The sequence below is a fragment of the Alexandromys fortis genome, unplaced genomic scaffold (assembly GCF_014885135.2).
Source record: "Alexandromys fortis isolate MF-2015 unplaced genomic scaffold, M_Fortis_MF-2015_v1.1 scaffold_43, whole genome shotgun sequence".
In the NCBI taxonomy this organism is placed as follows: Eukaryota; Metazoa; Chordata; class Mammalia; order Rodentia; family Cricetidae; genus Alexandromys; species Alexandromys fortis.
This window is the reverse complement of record NW_026067928.1, coordinates 6270991-6297345: the sequence shown is the minus strand read 5'-3', so window position 1 is coordinate 6297345 and position 26355 is coordinate 6270991. Positions and strand designations below refer to the sequence as shown.

The 26355-nt window shown below is 40.1% G+C and overlaps 1 long non-coding RNA gene across 2 annotated transcripts in view; it reads right to left on the bottom strand.

Moving 5' to 3' along the window:
- The window catches only part of LOC126503159 (uncharacterized), a 1076305-nt gene that overhangs the window by 1979 nt on the left and 1047971 nt on the right, over positions 1-26355 (bottom strand). The gene's annotated exons all lie outside the window — the stretch shown is intronic.

Genomic DNA, 26355 nt, shown 5'->3' with positions numbered 1-26355 from the left:
ACATGGCGGAGCCGCTCGTGCCTCTGATCCTTGCACATTGCACCATTAGCATGGCGGAGCTGCTTGTGCCTCTGAGCTGCGGCACACAATGTCCCCCTTTTAGGCACACAGCAGTCTAGTTGCCATCAAACAAATCGTAGCACTTTAATCCAAATGCTCCATTCATAAGCTCTGTCTCCCGCCGGAGCCAGACAGAGATCACAATGGCGGCACAGCCCAGAAAGCCGGCATTTTAAAACAGCCAGTTTTTTCCTGCTGCCGAGTCAGGACAATTTCTTTGCGGCACGCAACCCAGAAACAGCAAAAAGCTGTCTTAAATTCTCTCTCTCTCCTTTTTAAGCCCTCTCAGGTTTTTAAGTGGATTTAGCCCATCACGTCTGGGCGCCATCTGTTGAAATAGGAGCGGCAGGGCTGCGTCCCCGGCACCCGGCCGCCCACATGGCTAGTTTATACCCAGAAATAATTACACGGAAACTGTATTCTTTCAAACACTGCCTGGCCGGCTAGGTCCAGTTTCTTATTGGCTAGCTCTTACATATTGTTCTAACCCATTTCTAATATTCTGTGTAGCCCATGAGCTGGCTTACCAGAGAGGATCTTAACCCGCGTCTGTCTGGAGTGGGAGCATCATGGCGACTCTCCACCAAGACTCCTTCTCCCAGAATTCTCCTGTTTTCTCCACCCACCTAAGGGTGGGCCTTATCAAGGGGCCTAGGCAGTTTCTTTATTAATAAGAAATCACTCCCACATCACCATCCTCATTCCCAAGGGTCACTGGACCAGGAAAGAAAACCTATTCTGTAGTCTAGATAGCCAGACATCAAGAACCAAGAAAATAAAAAAAGGAGTGTCTGGGCTCAGCTAATCCTCCCCATAAGGCAAAGAGGTTCGCTTTCTTAAACCTTGATTTTGAAGAGGCTGGTGGCCCACCAAGGACTTGGCATCTTAATAAAAGTGCCCAGCAATGACCTAAAGGTCAATCTTAAAAGAAAGAAGAAAGTTGGTTTGTATGAGAAGCCACCTAGTAGAAGGAAGAAGTCAAGGATTACTGTCTACACATCTGTTTCTGGGATATGAGCCATCCTGATTACTGATGTCGATCCATTTATTCATAACTGATTTCTTTGAACTTAGCGTGGGTAGCTGATCATAGCAAATCAGCTCTGGGCCCCTGATAATATCTCTCATTTGCCTCAGGCTAGTACTGTCTTTTTCTTCAGCTTCTACCTGGTTCACAAAGGTCATGCAGCAGTGACCCACATCAGAGGTCCTGAGTACAGACAAGCCTGAGAACACTCAAAAGAAACCTTGAAAAACTTGGATATCTTACCTAGGTTTGCAAACTGATGATTTAGCTTGTTATAATGTCTTGGATACTGAAAAATGACATGCAATTCCTGGGTCAGAGACAAAACTTTTATTACGCACGACACACCCAGCATCCTGAACTGCGTGTGCATGTCAGTTCCACTGTTCCCTAGAATCCTAGAGGGGTTACATGGAGCAGCTTACTTTGATGCTGCTCATACAATGGTCTTGAGCTGAGAAGTCCTAAGTTTAGAGCAGCTTAGAAGTTTATTAGAAAAGACTGGGCTGCAAAAAAGAACTTGTCAAAACTATATTCCAGAAAGAAGCGTTGCGTTCATTGTATAGACAACAAGGAGACCTCCTCCAGAGTTTCATAGTCAGAGGGAAATGCTGTCTTCTGTTTAGTATCAAAATTGCTGTAAAACATGGTTCAGGAAAAGGAACCTTCACTGTTTTTGCTCACAGAAACCTATGGAAATATTCTCTCAACAGTTAAGTTTAAAGAGTGAGTTAGAAGAAGAAACAGCAGAATGTACGGGCATCTCAGAACAACTAAGCAATGAGCACTTGGCACAAATAGCCCATCTATTCCCTCTTCCTCTAAAGAACTTGACAAAGTTAATAGATCTGTTTATACTCAAGATGATTCTCATGTATCTATTAATGTAAATATCAAGTATAATTAATTTCTTTCAAACTTTGACTTGTGTCGTTACCAGGAAGAAACTGTAAGAAGAACAACTCAGTCTACTAGTTGCTGATATATATTGGTCTTTTATTCTAAGCCAAACATAGGTGCTGGAGATACAGCAACAGACAGGATGGGTCTAGTTCCTGCTCTCGTAGAGCGTTTACATCTAGTTGTGACTAAAATAATAAAAAGTGAAGTTTTTATTAGTTATCATCTCTAAACTAAAAAAAAAAGCATTAGTTACAAAGGGAACAAAAACATACATAGTAAAATGTTTGTTCATTTATCTAAGACATTATATTTTACTGTCTATTTTTAATCTTTCTATCGATTCAAAACTTCAAAATAAAAGTTGGGGGAAAGTTTAACAATAAATAAGTTACTTTCTTAAGAGATTCACTGTTGTTCTAAAATCTGATTATATAAACTGACTCCACGACACATGACACTCCATGGTATGGCTAAGAGGAAGGATTTTATTGTAGACGTGAGAGAGAAAACAGCCAGAGGCATCTGAAAGAGACCAAAGCAAAAGGAGAAAGTAGACAGAACATGTCCAGTGGATTGGACCTGGCCTGGAGAAAAACAGGAGCAGAGCCAAGAGAGGAACCTAAAGGAAGAGCGAGACAAGGAGAAAGCACACCTCTCCAAGGCTGTGGACTTTGAAATGTAGAATGTGTACTTGTGATACTAAGGAGCCCGGAGCCCAGTGTGTGCTCCGGAATGCTGCTGGGCACCACGTCTGCCTGTGACATGGGAAATGACTTCTTTTGGTAGTGGGGAACCAGCTTTACCAATTCCCGAGGAATGATGGCTTTTATCACCAGAAACTTTCCTAATCTAGGACTGCCTGTTGGAGCCTTTGGACCTGACACTAATGCCCTCTTTCATAATTATGATATTTCCATGATAGTAGCATGGCTTTTGGTTCTATTGTTTTTGTATCCGCACCCCCAAGGCAGAAATCAAATCATTACCATGATGGATAAAAGCAATTGTAGACTATATGTTGCCTCCCACAGAATGTCCTGTTGTAAGTGGACACTATGTCAGCATTTGTTAGGAAGTTCTATTCAATATTCTATAAATTATATCAGCACATTTAGTTTGTGGCTAAGGACATAAACAGAAACATGGAAATCTAGATATGGAATTTGTTACCATTCATTCAGCATTCCTTAAGCCACTCTCCAAGTCAAGAGTATATTTAATGATTTGGTAATAATTTGTAGTTACTAAACTCAGTGGATTTGCTATCTACATGCTAAAACATACAAAGTAGAATCTCTTCACCTTACTAGTGGAGAGACAGAATTAATAGCACCTGAAATGTATCCAAACAATGAGAAGTAAGAAAAAACTGTATTTTTCTAGTATCCTTATTTCAAAGCCTACCAAATAGAATTCATCATTTGCATTTTGCTTTCTTACCGTTTTCAAGTTGCCAGACACATCTGTGTCTCTAATATGTGATAAATCTTCTTGTTCAGGAAGGAATATTGGCAGGAAGAAATGCAAGGTTTAAGTGATGAAAAGGAAAAGAAAGCATGGAAGAATTCCATGAGGAAACAGATATGAAACTAAAGGAGCTGCTATACCTCTTTCTCCAAAATGGAAACGTTGGCTAATGACTGTGAGATATCCCCTTCCACTCACCCGCTAAAAAAGTTCACTGCGTGTCCACCATATGCAATACATGGAAGGCAGTGATTATAAAAGAATACATCATACCTATAAAAAATTTACTAAATTCAAATAAGAATATAGGTGTGAGACCAAAACAGGAACAATATACCTTGTAAGTTAAGGGTTCTGTTTGCAGTTCAGACTGTTAAGTTCCTGTTTGTCCTGTGCAGGTTAAAGTTCCTGTTTGTAGTTAAAGAACAAGTTCCTGTTTGTCCTGTGTTAAACCCTTGCCTCATTAAAGAATAAGTTCCCGTTGATCCAAGTTAAATCCTTGCAATAGTTAAAGACTATGTCCCTGTTTGTCCCGTGCTAAATCCCTGGGAGTTAAAAGTTGCTATTGTAATTAAGTTCCTGTTTGGTAGATCTGTTGTAAACAGTAAAACATGTTCTTCACCCTCCACTAGTCTTGCATCCCCTTCCACATGACAGATATCTTTACCTTGTTCCTTACCTTCCATTGTGTTTTTCTAACAATGTGTAACAACTGCCTCTCTTGCCCCTATGGACACCTTATCTCTCCTATGAAAATGACCTCAAGAGGCCGGCAGGGACTGCTCCCTCAAATACTGACTTAGGGAAAAATAGCTTGCCGGCCAGTCCTGCGTACACCCCAAAATTCACTTTACTTTAGCTGGACAATCATGGATTTGGTCCTTTCTCCTCTCAATTCTCAGGTTTAACCAAGAGTCCAGCACACAGAGTAAAGGTATGTGGTAGGAAATAGCAATGCGGATCAGGAAATCAGAGCCATTGAAATCTCTGTCATTTAAAACCATTACATGAACCAGTTCAGCACATCTCTTTGCTGGCACTTACTCATCTGCTGGGACTTACATGTTACATGACACATAGGCCCCCATGTGAGAGCTCTCAGTCCCTAAGCTCCCTGTACTATTTTGGGAAATCATAGGTCCCTCAGAGTGGGAGGTATTACTGTGGAGGAGAGGCACAGAGGGTGGCCCTTTCAGGGTCTCATCCTGCCCACCTTCCGGCCTGAACTCCCTGTTTGCTGATCCACCGTGGTGTCAATGACCCACAGTGTATGTTCCCACTTAGGTAAAGGGAAAGACCTTAGTCTGTACTCCTACCATGATCATGGCTGTACCCTCTAAAGCTATGAAACAAAATAGACCTCTTTCCCTGACATTTCTCTGAGATGTATCACCACAGAGATGTACTATCCATAAAATACTAAATAGACTTTCATATTAGTTGGGAGGTAAGATGAACACACATGAAATAAATAAGAGATTAATAAACGACAGGTTATAGAACACAGTAAGGAACTGGTGTGAGGCTGAACCAAGTGTCCCTCTCTGGCAGCTTTTAGAAGGTCTTTGGTGTAAGGCAGTTTTTGAATCTCTTTAGCTAATGTCAGGAAAGAAAATGTCTTAGTAAAATGTTTTTCGGGAGAGACAGGAGCCTTAGAAGCATCCAGTAGCAGCCTAGAAATCTGAGCAGTCTGTTTTGCGGGTCAACCTTCTCCAGGAATGAGGGGGGCGTTAAGGAAGATGTTCCTTACTCTTTTATTTTTTCTTTACATTTCCACATGAGCAACAATCAGCCTTCCTAACATCTGCTTTCAACATTGTAAGACGATCACATAAATCGACCGGCAGAGGATAGCTTCTCTACTTGAAGAGTTTCAGTACTTCCTCAACTCACAGATTCCCATTAGCTCTTCAAGACTCCACTTGAAGAGCGGAAGAGCTGCCCCCGTCCCCACCAGCTGCAACACTCAGGAGAGTAGGTCCTGCACCTCACCTGGACAGCACAATAGAGTCAGTCCCATTGGTGGAGCTGTGAGTGAGCCAGCTTTGAGGTTGTGAGAATGGAAGGCTGTCTTCTCTACTCATCTGTCATGTGGAGACAAGGGTGGGGGAAAGATGCCCTCCTCCTCTGCCCATCTGAGGCAGGTGGGAGATCTGACTCTGAGGCCATAAGAGGAAGAGCTGACCCTGCCCCTCATCAGGTGCACCACATCTGGGCAACACGGTAGAGCTGACTCTGAAGGTGTAGGTGTATACAAGGGGACATGGAAGTGAATGGAATGGAGATGCATGATGTGAAAGATGAGAAGAAATAAAAAGAAAACTATTCCACTTATGCACGAGTGGTGTGTTAATGAATATTCCAACTAAACCAGACCTTCCAGTGAGCTCCCAAAAGATTTAAAAGGGTTACTTTACAATTTATATTGGTTCATGCATTTACTTTTGAGAAATTTATGATATTGATTTACTTCTTCATTCCAACATAAAATTTCATTATGTGTGTGTATGAGTGAGTGAGTGTGTGTGTGTGTGTGTGTATACATGTGTGTGTGTGTGTATCATTCACTTCATTCAGGATCAAATGAATTGTCTAGTGATACAGCTTCATGCTATGCTAATGAAGTTCTGTACCTTTTGAGACAACAGCTGTACATTTAAACATATGGAAACTCTAAAAACCAGCCTTGATAAATAAAATCCAGATCCTATTATATATCTCATCCTCCGTTTAATAAAAAAACTAGTATTCAGCTAGCACTCATTTATATCTTATGTTTTTTTTTCACAAAGCAATAATTAAGGTTGTAATTCTTTATTTCCGAAGCATTCTTAGGGGAACTAAATCACTATTGATCCTGGGTAATTCTGAGTGGATGATCAGAATCACCTGTGGATAGATGCTCAGCAAATTACTGTTTTTTTATTTTCAAAACATAATAATGATGAAACTGAGGAAAATACATCCATTAAGCAAATGCTGTAGGAAGCAAAATTCCTAGCTGGAATCAATAGCTGTATAAAGTGGATGTACAAGTGGCGAAGTTACAATTTTCACCTCAGATATCTAGAAAATATGACCATCTGGGATGCAAGAAAGTCCAAGTGAGAAAAGGTGATATTGCTGCAATCTCATAAAAACTTCCCCTTAACTACTCAGGCATCTGTCTGGTTTGAAACTCACTTAAATCAAGTAAGCCCATAAACTTCCAAATCAATTTGGAACAAAATCAAAACTACTCATTCACTTATGAAATAAGGTTCTGTGCTGCCACCTTGCTTGTGTACTTTAAGAGGACATGGAGGACACAAGGCACCATAAATGTCACATATAACATGCTAAGAGGCAAAGAGGTGAAATTTACTAGCAAGGCAGATACATTGCACAGAGCATCCCATTTGGCCTTCATAGTGACCCTCTTGTCACAGTATTATTCAGTCAGTACTACAAATAGGAATATAGGTAAAAGCACTCAGTGAGACTATGGTTATCCGACTAGTGACTGACGGCACTCCAATGTTCATTCGCTTTCTTTCGCTACACAAAAAGTTTTCCTACAACAAACAAGCCCAAAAACAAACAAACAAACAAACAAACAAACAAAAACCCCAAACCAACCAACCAAACAAACAAACAAACAAAAAACCAATATGGCATTGTTCATCATGCAATGAAGTTTTCCATGGAAATCCTGTTTATTTTCCTGCAGGGAAAAAGAAATATTTCTCACCCATCACTAGGTTCATGGATGAATCGACGACGGTCCTCCAACAGAAGACAGGTTAGTGAGTGAAGAGCACAGACTGGCATAATATAAATGTGAAGTGACAGTAGAACCTCCGAACACCAACCTAAGGAATCAGAGGGACTTGCATAGTTTGTTTAGGTTTGATGAAGAGTCAACAGTTGGGGAGAAGACAAATGGTATAAAATAACACAGAGAACTGGGGTCTCAAAAGGACTCCAGCTTGTTCTCTACATCCTCACAGGCATAGGAAACCCTTACCCCCACGCTGTAGGGAAGAGATGCTTATGAAATGAGAGCCTCAAGGGAAAGGTGAGGAATCCTATGTAGCCTGCCTTAGGAGAGAGGGTGAGAAGGACTTCCCTGTGCCTGCTGTTTTCTGAAAGACCAGTTTGATGGTAATTCTTGATTGTCAGTCTGATGGGGCTTTTAAAAATAGTATTTAATTAATTGAGAATTTCATACAATATATTTTAATCGTGGTCACAACCTCCCCGAATTCTTCCTATATCCATCCCGATGTTCTTACCACCCAATTACTTTAATGTGTCTCTGTGTGTGTCTCTCTTTCTTCTCTCTCTGTCTGTCTGTCTGTCTGTCTGTCTCTAACTTATTGAGTTCTATTTGTGTTGCCCCCAAACCCTTGGGGTACAGATCCTGCCTTGAAGCATAATGGACCGACAAGGGTCCATACTTAAAGAGAACCGACTCTTCTTCTCCTGGTAGTTCGCAAATGCCAATATCTCTTCAGTTAGGGTTGGGACTTTGTGCCCACCTCTTCCCCTCTGTGCTAGGACTTTGTCTCTCCTGAGTTTGTCTATCTCTTGTGCATCTCTCACAATTACTGTAAATTCATATGTGCAACCACCCTGCAGTGTTCAGAAAATACTGCTTTCTGACAGTCTCCCGCTTCATCTTGCTCTTATCATCTTTCTGACTCCTCTTCCATGAAGATTCCTGAGCCAAGAAAGAGGGCCATCATATAGATGGCCCACTGAGAGAAGAGCACTCTTGTCTTAGTAACTTTTAAATTGCTAAGATGGCTAATTTGAGCAATGTTGAAAAGACCTATTTCTGTGATGAATGAATACCGAAAAGTGGCAGATAATGTCATAGAGTCACACTAAAATTTGAAGAGGCCTTTTTAGCCATGTTGGCTAGGAACATGATAGCATGTTATGCATTCAAATTTAGATTTAAAAAGTAATAGGGAAATTACCAAAAATTAAGATTAAAACATGCATATGTCCCATAAAACTTTACTTTAGAGAAAATCCAAATGCTAAGCATTTCTAGGGCCAATAGAGTTGTTATGTAAATTGATGTTTATTTTTCTGTCAATTTGGCTTCTTTCTCAATGAAAATGGAGAATATTTTTATATTTAAAAACAGAAATTAAACCAATTAAAAATATACAAGGACATGCAACAAAATTGCAAAGTGTGTTTTCCTATAATTAATATTTCTCAATGACCCTTGTCTTCTGTATTGTCAGAATGCACTGTTCCCACAATTTGAATTATTTGCTTTGCCATTCACTAGTATTCAGAAATTTTGTCTTTCAAGAATAGCAAATACCTCATCATTGTTTAAAATGTGTGCAGAAAAGCAAACAAAAGTCCATATGCAAGATTTGTACGCATTTACTACTTGTGAGAATTCCCGCCAGCAGAATGTAGGGCTGAGACTGACATTTCTTTCGCAGCTGATTTAAACTTTGGGAATCTCTATGAACGAAAACTTCTTGTTTACTGAAGTTCCTGAAAAGAGGCTGTACCTATACCAAACATTCTACCAAGGTGATTAGCTGATTGAGGAGATGTGGAATATGTTGCAGATCCAGAGCCAAATTCTGTCGGGCTACTTCACCCCTTCAGTGGCCATTCATCGCCTCCTCCTTTGGTGACTCTATATCCTAACTACTAGGATAAAGCCTTTGGAATGTGTAGAAAAGTGTGCGTGTGAGTTCAGTGCCTGCGGGGGCCAGAGGATCAGATTCCTTGGAGCTGGATTACAGCTGTGAACTTCTTGTCCTGTGTGGGGACAACCAAAGACTAGGACTGTCACCTGATCTCATCCGAGGCCTATAGTAGCCATTTCCTCACTTGGCTGCAACCAGGATAACTAATGTACTCACCAATATATTTGAAAAATGGTTTGATTTATGATTTTCTTTGTTCTGTTACTATAAAATTTTATGATACTATTACCTTGCTTGGACATTATCTGGGACAACTTAATGCGTTCCCAGGCAACGATCTCTGCTATTTGGCCCCAGAATAAACCATCTCTCATTCTCTTTGAGGTGAGACCCGTGTTTTTGATTGACATGCTCAACATTATCAGTTTGTTCGGGTGGACTGGTCTTCAGTTTTGATTGTAAAACAAAGAGAGACCCTCACAGTGACAAGAGCCCATTGATCTTTATGTATTGAATCCATAACCTGTTACTAACCAAAAACTCTCTTATTCTTTGTCAACAGTGCATGGAATGTACCTCTTCCCCATGTCCTTATGTTATCCTAATAGTAAAAACAAAATCCAATCACATACAGGGTGCCATGATGTCTCCAAGGACAAACTGGCCGCCCATCTGTATTTTACATGGAAAAACCTCAAGCCATAAGGAAGACATTTCTTGAAAATGCCATCCTCGTGACTAATAAAACTTGCAGACTTTAGATCACTTCAACAACCAGATAAAATGCCTGTTATTTTCTTTGCCAGGTGGGCAGCCTAAAGGTCTCGCCATCAGTGCTGTTCACTTTTCCATTCAATCAAAGCTTTAGTCTGAGAGGTCAGCCAATATCTCTATGACCATGGTGATGTTTCCTTGTATTCAGTATCAGTGGGACACTGGGATGTCCATTGGGAACCAGGGAACATACAGGCAAACCCTCTCCTGCTAGATCCGGGGCCTTGCCAGTCTTACTCATCCCTCCACATAAGGAACTGAAGTACTTGAAGATTCTGTTGCACACACAGTAAGTCTTTAAAACCATTACGATATAACTAGCCAGAAGACTTGAATGTCCCAGTGGCAAGATAATACTACCATTATAGGCAAGAACTGGGCTCCAGAGGGTGTCTGTTGATATTTGCATGTTCTTGTGTTTCATCACAAGGAATTAGTCCACAGATAGGCAAGTAGAGGCAGAAAAAGACAGTTTTTCTTTTAATGGAAGAAAAGTATCTCTGAGGTTGGAAGTTGGCCAGGGCTACAGGAAGATCAATGGCTGAATGGTGTCTAAGCCAAACAGATTAAGGCGTACATAGAGTGCTTTTTCCGACATGCTTTGTTGCATGCCAGCTTCGGTGGGGGTTCCAGTGTTTCTTCCCACTGGCTCCTTTCATACATAAGTCTTGATACTTCTGTCTTACTTTCCTGCTGCTCTAGTGTTTCACTCGGAAGAAAGATTACCTACCCCTCAGTCCTCTCATTTCCTACCACCCTCCATTTGATTTCCTTCTCTCTGTATGGAAGTTGCCCAGAGATTTCAGCAAGTCACATAGATTACTCACTGAGCATCATACCCTTAACAGAAGTTGGAAAATGTAGGGATCTGCTTTATGCTTATAATGTTAGGCAGCTACCACAATGACATAATCTGAGTGCATTTCATTCACTCCAAAAGCAAACCTACTGTACTAGATGTTTAATAGTTACTATGCATCACTGTTCTCTCAATCTCTGGCAATCATCAAGACCTCCACCTTTATAGATTTTCTCATTCTAGAAGTTGCATATAAATAGAACCGCACCATATGGCCTTTATAGTTAACTTCTTTCACTCAGCATGGTGTTTTCAGAGTTTATCCATTTATCACATGAATCAAGTGGTACTTCTTTAATCTTATGTGTGAATTTTATAACGGAGGAGATATCAAACTACTATGAAATCATTAACTCTATTGGGAGTATTGATTACCTTACAATAAAGAAAAATTCTTGTCTTTACAAGTGGAATATTAAGTTTTTAGCAATTACATTTCAAATGACTTTCAATTATTCCTTCAAAAATGAATACATGCCTGTACATAGAAATATTTTTTTTTAAATTTGGCAATGGGCTAATAATTGTTAAAGTTAGTGGATACAGCAAAGAATGCTACTGTGTCATTCAACTTTACATGTAAAAGAGTAAGTTGTAAAAATGTGAGTGTAAGGGACTGGAGAGATGAATCAGTGGTTAAGAGCATGTATAGGATGAGAAGTTCACAACAGTAATCCAGCTCTAAGGAATCTGACACCTCTGGCCCTGCAGGTACTACACTCACATGCACACCTTTCCTACAGGTACAGATATATACACACATAATTAAGTTTTATCTTAAAATGAATTTAATATTCTCATTTAACTACAAATAAGTCTAAATAATCGAACAAAGATGCTAGTTCCAGACATAGCATAACAAATAGCAATGAAGCCCAACAAGAACAACAAAATGACTATATTTACATCCATGCTCTTCTCCATCCCCTCTTCGTCTTGATACTTTAAAGATTTACGACAGAATTTTTGAGCATGTCAGTGTACCGATTAGTTTCTTGTCAATTTGACACAGCTAGGTTCATTTAAGAACCTCAATTGAGAAAAAGCATCCATCATACTGGCCTGTAGGCAAGTCTGCAAGGTGAAATAAATCCTTCCTCCCCAAGTTGCTTTTGGTCATGAGGTTTATCACAAGCAATAGAAACACCACGAGGACATGAACAGGGCCCTACTCGAAGCTGTGCAGCTCTGTTCTAGAATATCAGAGACTATACATAGAGAATTCTTTGATTTGTAAAGCCAGTAAAGCCTCTGGAATACATTTATCAAGAACCCCCTGTAAAAAAAGACTCCCTCAGAGCTATTTAGCCCACCATGACGTCATGTCGGATGTGCAAATCCCAAACCCAAATCTTAAACTTTCTGTGGATGCACAGTACTTTCAGTAAGGGTCAGTTCTAAAAAAGCAGTGTTGTTTTGTACATGTTTCTTTTTACATAAAAGCAAATTGACATTTCATAAAAAAAAAAAAAACGGAGACTATGGCTTGTAACTGGTACCTCCTGAAAGACTCACTGTGATACCCCATCTAGTTCATCCATGGCTGATGTGAAAATTGTTTGAAACCCAGAAGTGAAAGTTACCTTTATGTCCTAAGAAGCAGTTAAATGGAAAGCAAGTACACCACCAAAGTACACAGAGATTCTAGCAGTAATTAGTATGGTAGCAAAGAGCCAAAGATGAAGAAGAATTTCTGATTAATAAAGGAATAAACTGAAAAGCACAATGAATGATTGAGGGAAAGGAACAAGGAAGGAAAAAGGTGAGAAAGGAACGAGGAAGGGGGGAGAGACAGCAGAAGAAGGGACAGAGGGAGGGGGGAAAAGAAAAAGAGTGTGTTGAGTCACTGTGTAGAGAGTATGGCTAAAGAGGAAATGAGAAGAGGAAGTGGTTTGCAGAATAAGGGGTTTTATATATTAACTCAAGATGATTTTAGCCTATATTGGCAGAAAACATAACGATCACTATAAAAAGAAAAGTAATACGTTATTAGAAGAAACAGTTAAAGCCATAAAATAATTATGTTTTCATATGGATCACATTTCTGCTGTGACTCTATTTGATGTCTTGTGTTTTGGCTATAGAGTAATAGAATAGCATATGTTTAAAATGTACTAGAGTTCCTCACTCTCGTTTAGTTTTCACACACACAGATGCACAGGCATGCACACACAAACACAGAGGCATGCACATACATGCAGAAGCATACATGCACATACACATGCATGCACACATGCACAAGCCCTTTAAGATTAGAATAATCCTCTGTTTTATAGTTGAGTTCATTAGGGCTCAGGGAAGCATGAACACAGATTGCAGAACTAGTAAGGGTTAAAAGTGAGCTTGAACTAAAGTGTCTCTAGTTACCATATAAGGCCTTTTATCTCTAGCCTAGAAAACTAATAGCCTAAATAAATTCGGAAGTTGAACTAAACTTCATAAGACATGAGGTCTCTGAGATCTTAAATGCAAGACTAGACAAGTTAAATATGAATATGAATGGCACCCCAAAACGGTACTTACCAGAATGAGCTTTTAAAACCTGACAGTAAAGAGCCCATGAGAGGAAGATGGAAAGAGGCCTTGAGTAGAGTAGGGGACATCAGGATACATGCGATTTGAAGTTGTGATATGGAATGTCAAAGGAGGAGAGTATGGAGAGAGTGGTATCCAAATTTTTTTAAAAAGGTTTATGAAAATCCATATGGAAATTCATTGCTTCATAAATTAATTTAAAATTATAATTTAAACAAGAGCACTTGCATAGAGGTACCCTGCACGAGTGGATAACGCTGTTTTAAAAAAACATATTATTAAATAAAAACCTTATGAAAAGAATTAGTAACTCCTTTAAGAGCTGGTTTCTGAGGTCCTAGAGGCCACCCAAACAATACAGCTTATTGCCACTGCTCTTGATTGTCACCAGAAATAGATGGTAAGATGAAGACACCACACATTTTGGTCATAGGGCATGCAGAATTGGAATTGAGCTGGAAACTTCCTCCCTTCTGGCTACCTTTCACAGTGCTAAGGTTCTATGTAAGTTGCTGGGGGAGAACCATTAACAGAGGTCTTAGCCAGTGGTAGACTCTGTGTGCTGCAATACTGACTTTCCAGGCAAGGTGTGCCCACTGGTGTAATAGTGGCATGCTAGTCATGAAGGTTGCTAACCACTTTTTGATAGGATTGATGCCTGTTCCATAGGAGGAAATCCATGCTTGCTACTGTAAATCTTATCAAAAGCCCATGACTAAGAAGGTAATAGGTCCCTGGTTGCTTTGCTAAATGGATACGTGAAGCCATTTTCTAAATATTTGTGTTTATACTCATAGACCTTATAGGAGGAAATGTGTCACGGAGCATGGGGTTTGAGGTTTCAGAAGCTCAAGCCAGGCCCAGTGTCACTCTTTCTTCTTACTGCCTTTGGATTCAGCTGTGGAACTCTTCAATGTCATGTCTTCCTGCATGTCAACATGTTGATAATGGACTAAACTTTGAACTGTAAGCCAGCCCCAGCTAAATGTTTTCCTTCATGAGAGTTGCCATAGTCATGATATCTATTCACAGCAATAAAAATCTAACTAAGAAACCTCACATACATGAAGTCCGCCAAAAAATAAATAAAATTTAGAATATGGTTTCTTAACTAGACAAACACAAACAAACAAAAAACCCTGGAAGTCTTTGGGGATAGGGATGTAACTCAATTATAAAGTGCATGCCAAACAAGCACTACCTAATATGCATGAGATTCTGGGTTTAATCTGGGGAAGAGGGAACTAGTGCTAGAGAAGGAAAGAGCAGTTGCAATGGCGAGGCACAAACACACATGTAAGTGCATGCACATACAAACAGAGAGAGAGAGAGAGAGAGAGAGAGAGAGAGAGAGAGAGAGAGAGAGAGAGAGAGAGGGAGGATCCATCTGTTTTGTATTTAACTTTGGCTAATTTATTTTAATAGTGGCGAGAGTACTATGACACAGATGCTTCCATAATTATTTTTGGGATTTAAAATAGAAGTCATCTTTCTTGGGCAATGTACAGTATGTTATAGTCTTAAAAAGAAGATTTGTTTTACTTAGTATTCCCACTTCCAGGAATGTAGCTCAACACAAATAAAATTGGTGGGCATGACAAGACTTTATGGAGAATAATTTACATCCTCACACTGTTCAGAAGAGTAGAAGATGGGAACAAGTGAGCAACAAAAGAGGAGTTGTTGAATAAAATATATTTTCATATGTTACTTATTACATTCACTAACTTTTTCAAATCATATAAAAATTATTACAAAATTACTTTTTGAGTTAGGAAGATACAAATGTTAGTAGACAGTATAATCCTGAAATATCTTTAGAAACATATGCGTGCAAAAGAAGGAATAGTAAATAAAAATGGACAGAATATTAACAGGTGTTATTTCTGGGTTGTGGGGCTGCAGATGAGATTTGTATGGTACTTTTCCAAGCTTTTCTATACATGAGCACATAGTGTTTTATAATAAAAGGGCTATAAAAACAACTTTAAGTGCCATGTTCTAGTCACCTTTTAGTGATGAAGATGCCATAATGATGGTGATAATATTTATGAAAGAGCAGTGTCAATCCTTGGATTCATTTATTTTTCACATTTGTTTGCATCTCTTCTGGGTCTGAATGAGTATCATATTCCTTAAATCCTACTGATGAACAAAAGCGAACCAATCCGTATATTTCACTATGTCCCAGGGTCACCATGGGACATGACTCTGCTCAGCAGCATCATACGAGATGGCTTGTTTTCTTCCGTCAGCCAGACTGTTGACAGCATGCTCAGTGGGTTCCAGGTTCCAGGTCCACCCACTTTTCCTTTGCTTTTTCTTCCTCCTCCCCTCAGTTTAGCCTCGGCTTGGTAAACAGTCTAAGACTTGAAGACACTGCAGTCGTTCGCTCTTCTCTCCTTCCTTTCCCTTCAGGGCTTAATGAGCAGTGCTGTTAAGGGAAATTGCATCCAGGTGTTGGTCCTCTCCGTTCGAGATTGGAGTCTCTGGTCACCATAGGCCACGTGCATTTAAAACACCGACTTTCACTTGAGGGTCTGTATGAGTTCTTTGGGTTTCCGAACTACAGAGCCTCTAACCTAGGTAAGCTGACTCCAGATGACTCTCCTGTACTCTCGCTACTCACATGTTCCCTGCCATCTGTGGAACACCCACAGCCTCCAGCTATGGCAGAAGTCTCTTCTGGCAGGAAGTGGTCCTAGGCAGCATCCCATCCTACTCATTGGACGCAGAGAAAAATCAGTGCTATTGAAGCACAGTTGGAACAGTTGACTGTCTTACTGCATTCCATACCCTAGTGCTTTGTCCTGCTGTATCCATACCCTTTAATATAACTTTGCATAGTTTCACTAAAATCCTTATATTTATTTCCTTATTCTCCCAGTTAGGACTTGTCATGGGATTTTTTCCCTCAAATATATTTATTTCCTTTCATCAGTGTTATTTTAGGTTGAGAGATTATTTCAGATGGTGGATTATTAACAAACACGTCATAGGTAGTAACTTGGAAATAATTTACTGGGACTTGCATTGCCTTGTTCACGCTAACAGAGAGATGTATTTTTTTTTTATTAACTCACTGACTCAGACTCAACCAACGTACCTAAGCTATTCTAGCTGAGGACATATAAGGTAAGACCTTCCAGAAAAAAAAATAAGTAAATCCATTCTAAATCATACTCTTAGTTTTGACATGCATGCTCAGAATCTCATTGTTGTTATGTTATATTATTTTGACCAAAGACAACTATGTTCCCAGTCCATTGATGGTCTGAAAAGTCGGCACTCAAGTTCTTCTTTCTACACACAATCTTTCTGGTTCCCTGTTCTATGCTCAGATAATCACCAAAGAGGAACATTGCATCCACCTCTCAAGCAAATTCTTGGAAACTATAAAGGATGTGAAACTTTACCTTAATTGCAACAAGTTAGCCTGCCATAGTCTCAAGGATGTTGGTAGGATGCACACAACTGTTGATTCAGGAAACAGTTTATTCTACCAATAAGCCAGGAGCCAGAGTATTAATTGTGTGCTGGTTCCCACAAGTAGTGGACCAGAGGGCACCTGTATAAAAGTGGGTTGCATATCAAGGCAGAAACTTTGAACCTGGCATGGCAGTTAACATCTGTAATCACAGAACTTGGGAAATAGAAACATAACTTTTTTTCCCCCAAATTCGAGGCCATCCTGGACTATCCAGAGAGTCCTCCATCAGGCTGAACAGGAAGATTATAAGTTCTAAGCAATTTGTCTACATAGTAGACCCTATTTCAAAGCTCAGGTAACTTGAATATTTTAAGATCAGCCCCTGGTGAACTTAATCTTTGCTTCAAAGGGAGATATTTGCATTTTGCTATAATATATCCATGTTCCCATAACAAAATACTAGAGAGGCTGGATATTCTACATTGAAATAAAGAGGCTTATTTAGCTCACAGTTTTGGAGGCTGAAAGTCTAAACAGCCTGTCAGTCCAAACAAGAGTCAGATGTCAGTTCTGTCAATGGCCCTTCCCAGCTGCCTGGAATAACATGGTGGATAGATTGCATCATGACTAAGACATATGTGGGAGGGAGAGACTGCATGGCAAGATAGGAAGCCAGAGAACAAGAAGGAACCAGGATTATTTGCTTCTAACAACCTATTCACAAAAACTAACTGAGGTTTCAGAACTACTTGGTTCCTTCCAAGGTGAGTATCCCCAATATCTACCACTGGGTTGACTTCTTAAAGATCCTACAAACTCTCAACATCACTACACTGGGGATCAGGCTTCTAACACAGGAGCCCTTGCAGTACAAACCATATTCAAACCACAGCAAGAGTGATACTCTTAACTTTCAAGGGCAGGAATGTTGTATAACAAAAAATTGTGGATTGCACATCGCTTGAAAGATACACGGGTGTGGGAGAGAATGTAGAAAGAATTTTCTCATATTACAGATGTCTCCCAAGAAACAATGGCAGCCTTTTCTTCTACTTGGTTATCAGTAATTTTTAGAAGAAACTGACTCATTCCGTTCCCTTTCCTTCTCCATCCAACAGGTTGACAGCTTCTGATTATCTTGTCTTCTCTCGACCCTCAGACATCTAATGTAAACTGAAAGATGGTGGTAGCGTCTCAAAGACACTTCTGTGGTCTCTAAGGAATCTCAGGTCCAGTTTAGGTAATAGGAAAGTTCCTATCCCATCACAAATGGATTGAGATACTTGATAAGTATGTGTTATATTCTCCCCAAAGAAATAATGCAACTGTACCACAGAGAAACCTGCACATCCATGTTTACTGCCCCACTACACATAATAGTCAAGTAGAGACACCCCAGATATCCATCAACAGATCAACAGAAAAAGGAAATCACATACACAATGGACTTCATCTATAAAGAATTAACTTGTGATGCTGCTGTTGGTGCTGCACACCTGTAATCCCAGAACTGGGAGAAACCCTGTCTCAAAGCAAACAAGCAAACTGCCAACAAAAAGAACTAAATTATGTCATATGCAGGAAAATAGACAGAACTGGAAGTTATAATGCTAAGTGAGAGAAGCCAGATTGGGAAAGGCAAATACTTCATGTTTCTCTCATATGCAGAATATACATAAATGCATACATGCATATATTGGGGCAGAGAGAGGTACATAAAAATGAATGCATAAATGGGACTGTAAAGAGGGAGCGGTCCCTCAAGGGAGGCAGGAGCAGAGAGACAGTAGTAGCGGGGGAGAAAGAAACCCTTACTTAGTTTCATCTGTGGACACTGTTTAAATCTGCACACATATGTATACATGTGTGCTACATGAAAACAAAGCAGAGCTATTTGTGAGAAGAAAAGGGATATCACACACACACAAACACACACTTGAAATATCATCATGAGACTCATATTTTATATGCTGACTCTCATTCTGTTCCTAGTACCCACATCCAGTAGTTCAGAGATATCTGAATTCCAGCTCCAGGGGATCTAACATTCTCTGGACTCTGTGTGTATATGTACTCATGTGTACATACCTCTCTCCCATGTATGCATATAATTTAAAAAGCTAAAAAATGAATCTTTAAAAAGTAATACAACTAGGAAGCCTAAATTTAGTAACAATTAAGAGACACAGAAACTTCTATGTGTAGCATAAATACGTCCTACTAGAAACTGACAGCTAGGTGCCACATAAACAAGTCTTGCAACGATTTCAAATAGGGGTCATTTTAGAACAGAGCACGGTCTGCATAAAGTGTAACTTAAGAGACAACAACAACTCAGAATTGAATTTAGCAAACAAGAGGGACTCTTTGTTAATGACATTGTAATGGTTAGCATTTATTAATGGACAAGTTGACAAACTTTAGAATTCTCCGGAAGAAGGGCTTCTGAGCATGCCCGTGGGGGACTACCCTGACTCAACTACAGTGTGAAGATCCACCCGTTGTGAGCAGTGCCTCTTCCTGGTGCTGGGATCCTGAAATTTGGGGAATGGAGACAGGAAACTAGGCACTAGCAAGCTTACACATACTCATCTTCCTCTGTGTATGGACTGTGGAAGTAGTGTAACGGGCTGCTTCAAGCTCCTGCTGCTTTGACTTACCTGCCATGGTGACTGTACTTTGAACTGGGAGTCAAGCTTTCTCCTTCAGTTGTGGTGTCAGGTAATTTCATGGAAGCAACAGGAAGAGAGGCCCGGGATGCTCCATTCTCGGGCTTTGCTTTGGCCTTTTCTTTGAGTGATCCAGGTTCTCTTCATTGTCTTCAAGGTCCGATATTCTCTCTTTTCTACTATCATTAGGCCTTCCTTGGAGGGTTTTTTCCTTGATTTTTCATTTTATGCTTTCACCTCTTTTTAAAATTCTATTTTTGTATTTTAGATTGCTTATTTATTTCACTCAGCTGTATTTTTGCCATCTTCAGACACTGTTCATATTTTAAATTCTTTATCATATTCATTCTTTTAAAAGCATTGTCTTATAAGTTATCTAAGTCACTTGCTCTGGGAACATTATTATAGCAGTTTTAATTTTTTTGTAGAGATTTACTGTCTTGGTTATTCATGATTACTGATTTATTCATTTTTTGATGTGGCTTAAACATCTGGAGTTAGGTCACTGGTAGTGTTTCTCACTATGGGAGTCTTGTCCTTCCTTTGTTGCGTGGGTGTTTGAAACTCAGTTGTCTGTTACCCCAACTTGTCATGTGTGGAGCTTAGGATCAGTCTTGTGGGAGGGAGGTTGATGTTGCAACAGAGTAATCAGAAGTAGTCCCAGTTCAGCTCAAGCTAAGTGAATTTCTAAAGTCAGGTAGAATAAGAAGATAGACACATTCAATCTTCAGGAGTCTGCGGGAGGTTCTCAGGACTGCTTAGGCAGCGAGAGTCACTAAGTTGTCCATGCAAGTCTAGGATCCCTGCCTAAGGAGATGGGGGCAAAGGGGAAACCACAAGACAGACAGGTTTTCAGGCAGGTTATATGCTAGCACTGATGTGTTCGTGTGTGTGTGTGTGTGTGTGTGTAATTGTTGGTGTGGTCCATACCTAGAGAGGAGTGGCTTGAGTAACAGGTATGGGTGGAGTTAGTAGTGTGAGTCCAGTGTCCCTGCCTAGAGATGGGGGCCAAAGGGCCAAAGGCATGCTGTGGGGATGGTTGGAATTGGCAATCATGTCTGGGGTCCTTGCCTAAAGAAGAGGAATTGGTTGGGTGGAGAGTCACTTGCCAATCACATGGTCTTCAGGTAGATCACTGGGTGGAGTTAGCAGTGTGAACTTTGGCTCTTTATTTCAAGGGAGGAGGCTGGAGTTTGGGAAAAGGGTCCAGTAAGGCTGGCAGCATGAGTCCTACCTGAAGATGGGTGTAGAGAGCAGCTGGAAGGCAAACATGGCACACATGGTCCTCAGGCCAATCACAGTGGTAGGTGGAGTGGTGGTTTAGGTCTAGGGCTCCTGCCTAGAGACCAGGAACCCAGCCTCTTTTGTCGACTTTATGTGTGAGTAAAGAGAAGTTTTAGGGTGATTTTTGTCTGTGATAAATGACTAGACTATGGATTATTAGGGGGAAATAGCATATGTGCAAAGAACATGCAAACACTTAGAAGCAATGCTTCCATTCAAAAATACTTTCCTTTGTAAAATCTTTTAAAAATTTATTTATTTTTATTTTATGTGAATGGGTGCTTTGTCTGCATGCATATCTGCGTACCATGTGTGTGAAGTGTCTGCAGAGGCCAGAAGAGGGGACAGGATCCCCCAGGAGCCTAAGGTGTTACAATGATTTGTGAGCTACCATTTTGGCGCTAGAAACCAACCAGGGTCCTCTGGAAGAGCAGCCAGTGCTCTTAGCCCCCGGGACATTGCTCCAGCCCTGCAAAATTTTCTCTTGAATTCTACAGATATCTTTAGGAAATGCCGGTGTTCACTTTTTAGAAGTCTTATGTGGATTTTAAATAAGATCTAAAAAGTTTCCTATATCATAAGTAATATCGATGGGCTGACTTCTAGATTTACTACTATTTCATTTTCTTATTATGTTCTTCTTCATACAAAACAAAAACCCAAACTGTAACAGTCTTCAATATTGTATGCAACCAGAATTTTAAATATTAACAATTGATTTAGTATTTACTTCCACACAAAAAACAACTTTTCTTCTGACTTCCTAGAAACGAGGTGGACATAGCTGGCCATACTAAAGCCGTTGGCTTATTCAGGAATTTTTCTCTGTGAATTCCTACAACGGTGATCAGTTTTATAAATCATCTAGATAAAACCTGATGTAAAAATGGACTCCTTGTGACCTCTGTGAAGTAGGTTGAGAAAGGCACTAGATATCTAGCATTTACCTGAGTCCACCGTAGCAACAGTAACTAAGTAATTATGGCTTGCATTCTTTCTTTAATACACTTCATGCCTTACACCAGTGGTACCTAGCAGAGAACCATTTACTATCTCCTGAGTTAATGCTGAAGACTGATTTAAAGGGTGGCTGTAGCTTCAGATATTGCCTTTCTATCGCTCCACCAGGGAAGCATCCACCTAACCCCAATGGAAGGGCAGCATCTGTCCATTAGACCAAGAAAAAATAATCTATCTAGTGTGCAAAGAGCATAGTGTCTAGTGTGCAAGGAGCTAGTGCCTTCCAGAGCAGGAGGATAGCGTATGCTGTCCAGACCGGGAAGACACACCTATCCAAAATAACCAAATGCGAACAACTGTCACCAGCTGGAAGGTAGCTTTCATCTGGAAGGTAGAAATGGGGGGGGGGGGGATGGGCTGTCACTTTTTAATGGAGCCTACAATAAAAGACATAAAGCGAATGTATTTTATTTCTGGATTTGTATACTTGCTTTATGGTATTTAATTATCAAAGATCCACTTATGTATAGTGGTATGAAAGATAAATACTTAAAAAAAACTCCTGAATAAATCACACAGAAACAGATTATGAGTAGTTCTAGTTGTGCAGAGCATAAAGCACTGAGGAAAGCTATGAAATAAACATACCTGTATACTAGAATGGTAATGATTTAAAGGGTTAATAGTTGTTTTTTGTAAGAATAACAATATCAGGTGAAACAGTTTGGAATGACAGAAATCTAAAACAGTAATTCAAATATTAAATAGTACACATCACAAAATACTCATATTAAGATATACAATCAAAACGTAAGTGTTAATGCCTATACAAATCTTGCTAGTAACTTGTCCAAACTAAAAATAAGAATTTCAGTGGGAGAAAAGATAAATATTATATATCCCATGAAATTATACGTTTTAATAATTAGAAAAACACTGAAGAAGCATCTGTTTGTTTGTTTGTTTGCTTGCTTGCTTGCTTGTTTATATTTTTCATGTTGCTGCTCGGAAGCTTGAGTTAATTTGGGCACAGAGGACGTATTTTGAGGCAATAAAATATAAATCAATGTAGAAGATTAAAATAAAAAAGAAGACAATAAATTTAGAAACAAAACAGAAGTGCCTGAGTATCAATTGTCACTTTCCAGTCTCCTTGCTACCTGGGGTCCTGTGACAGCTCCCAGCCCTGAATTTGGGGGGAGGTGAAGCATCCAAACTTGGCTCTTAGCATTTCATGCAAACTCTCAGCACACTGTGCTGCTCCTTCATGTTGGGGACTACATATTCCAGACGCTAACGTTCCAAGAATAAAGAATGCTGTCTGAACCTGTATCAGACTATAACCTGTGTGAAGAGGAAGCCTGCATTAATCACTGAGATAGGAGATATTTCAGCTAAATTCTGTCAGGAAACAAGTTGTGGCAGACAATCCAAGTTAATAGCTTTGTGTCAACAGAGGGAGAGGAGAAGCATGGGGACAGGAAACTGTCACCACCTCTAGAACTAAATGGACAACAAGGAATGAGCTCTGACTTGTGCCCCGGAGGAGATGCCAGGAAGGAACCCTAGTGAGAAACTGACTCAGCCTTTGCCATAGGTGCTGACACAGCGGGGAATCTGGGACACATACCTTGGCATGCCTCTTCTCCACTATTGTGTCTCCAGAGAAAGCATCCTCATTAGTTAACCCTAGCTTGGGGCCTCAAAGGGGTGCAGCTGAGGCAGTGCATAGAGAAGCCAGCCTCCTGGGGCACAAGGAAGTTCAGCGAAGGGACAGCGAGTAGATCTGGGAGGAACTGCCAGGGTTTATCCGCTGTGGCAACTAGATTTAATCACTCTAATAATAATTTTAAGCAGACTTTTAAAGTAAGTTTCTTCTTCTCAGTGCTGGACTTTAAGCCCAGCATCTCATGCATACTAAGGAAGTGTTCTGCCCCTGTGCCACACCCGGCTACTCGAGTAACATTTCATCACACGCAGCATGCTTTCAAAAACATCATAAGGGTATACAAAAAAGGCTGAAGTGAGCCAGAATCAGAGGCAGCAGCATGTGTGTAAGTGGGGACACGACTATACTCTCTGAGGGTATTTTCTTAAGGTCTTTTCAAATAAGGGAACAAGCTAGGGACCATAAACAACAGCCAGTATAAAAATTCCTCAAAAAAAAATTTTTTTTTCAGACAATCCAGCAATCCCATTGCAGAGTATATCCAAATGTGAAAAGAAAGGGAAAAAGGAAGGAAGGAAGGAAGGAAGGAAGGAAGGAAGGAAGGAAGGAAGGAAGGAAGGAAGGATTAGCTTCTGGACTTTGGGGTGGTTTTTACAGATGTCCCCACATCTGTAAAACAGCTAGACCCCTACCACGATTCTCTTCAGCTACCTGGAGTGTACTGCCCTTTGATATCACCATTGGCCAGGCAGCAACCATCAACTATGACTGTCATTAGCCAACACTTCTGTTAGCTGGCAGATAAGAGATTCAGTTCTGAAGGAAGAAGGATCAGGTAAAGCAGGCAGTATCACTGAGTCTGCTCTTAATATTGCTCAGTTCCAGTCTCTCTTATAGAGTGCCTACTACCTAGTCAGGGATTCGTATGAGGTTCTGTTTCCACTGTAGAAGTCGGTCACAGCTTCTCCCACACCTGCACAGGAATGCCATTACCTTTGATTGTCAAAGCTAGAACCGTCTTGGTAGCCCCGAGAGCTGAGCCTTTGCTCGCCTCCTTTAGCCATGCAGATCACACTTGATTTAACATTACAACTAAGTTGCAGGCACCAAGAAAATCAGCTTGTATGTTACACATACTCTCTGCTCCTGTGTGTACCTGCAGAACCATTTATGGTTGAAAAGACAGGTCAGTTACTTTTGCCAAGATAGAGATTCCCCTTTTTTACTGGTCTCTTGAATTAAGACATGAATTAAATTGAGCATAATTTAATATTCCAGTGGGGCTCTTATGGGTCAGTTGGTGAAAACATGACACTGTTGAGATTCAGGTCCCTGAGCAGGGCATAGTAAACAAACACTTTAAGGGGTCTTGGGGACCTGGGCAACTATTTTTCCACTCTTTTTCTAAACACTTGTTCTATTTGAGAAAAAGCATTTTGGTGCTATACACGAATTCCGGCGGTCCTTTAGCGTCTAAGTATTTACAGTTGAAAGTGTCTAATGTTAGTAATAAAAACCAAACTAAATATTATTTATAATGATAGTGAAGACTTGGGGTTTTCTTTCTTTTGTGTTGTTGAGGAAAAAAGGTCTCATTCTATTGGCCAGGCTGACCTAAAATTCATCACGTAGTCTAAACTATCTTCAAACATGTAGCTGTGCTCCCACCTCAGCCTTCTGAGGGCTGTGACTGCAAGGGTAAGCCCCTACACTTGGCTTCACAGGGAACTGTTCAAAGTTGAAACACTGTGGTTTAAATTCTCCCTCTAGTAGGATTACACCTCACATGACTTTCTATGTTGGTCAAGCAAGCATGCACTGGTGGAAATACAGCATAAACATGATTTCTCAAAAAGTTGTGGTTTGTATCCATATATATCATAGAATTCCCAGACCTGAAGTAATATTTGAAATTGATTTTTAAGGAACAAAGATGTCCAAATGTAACTCAGTCCTTTTAGACCCCAAGTGTGTTATCTGTGGGAATATCTGGAATGTTTAAAAACTAATATAGAAACACTAGTTATATACCAAAGCCCCCAAGAGCATTTGCATACCATTTATATTTAACCTGATCTGGTGGCTTCCTATAGTTCCGGCTGCACAGAGGATGGCTGGAGGCCAGGTGTCTGGCGCTAGCTTGGGTAACAGTGAGACACTGTTCAATGAACACTGGAGAATTCCAACTACCGCAGTAATTTGTATCTTCAGCTCGGTGCTAGTAATGCTATCCGAAATACTCTAAATTGAAATGTCATCATAGCTGCTAAGAAGGCAGAATTCTATGACCCTTAAGATTGTGGAGGTCACTGAAGAGGGACACATTGCTTCACTTTCCCTCACCACCCACGTGTTCTCTGCTACCGAGCTTGCCTTAGAAATGCTTTCAGGTGCCAATCTTGGTTTCAAATGCGTTCGTTTGTTATTGTACACACAGGCTTGTGACCCCACATTTCCAACCTCTTCTGTGTTTGCTAGTATACATGCTTCCTGTGCTGGAAGCTGGTCACTGCTATTTAACTAAAAATATTTTTGTTATTTCAGAGACAGAATCTTACTGGACTTATGGATATCTTCCTGCCACAACTCATCTTCCTGGTGCCAGGACAACAGGTGTGCATCAGTATGCTCAGTAGTACATTCGGCTTGTTTTCTTATTTTATGTACACACGATGGCTCCTGCCTTGTAATTTACTATACTAGCAAAGGTAGCTTTCTTTAAAAAACGTATTTTTTTTAAGATACAGAAAAGCACACATGTTAATGGGCTAAAATTTTTTTTTTAAAAAAAATGTAGCCCAGATTTACAATGTCAAGTTGAAAAGAATGGCAAAAAAAAAAAAAAAAAAAAAAAAAAGTAATCCTAAAAGTGGAAGATGAAGCCATGGTCTCATTACAGGACGACAGAATAATCTTTTGAGAAATGAGCCTATTAACCACAAAGACAGAAAAATACGCCCACAATAAAACCGTCAAAAGCGGATCTGCCTTAGTTGTAACGCTGTTCTTTGAAGGCAAATGCGTCATGCACTGGGGTCGGCTCCAGATGACA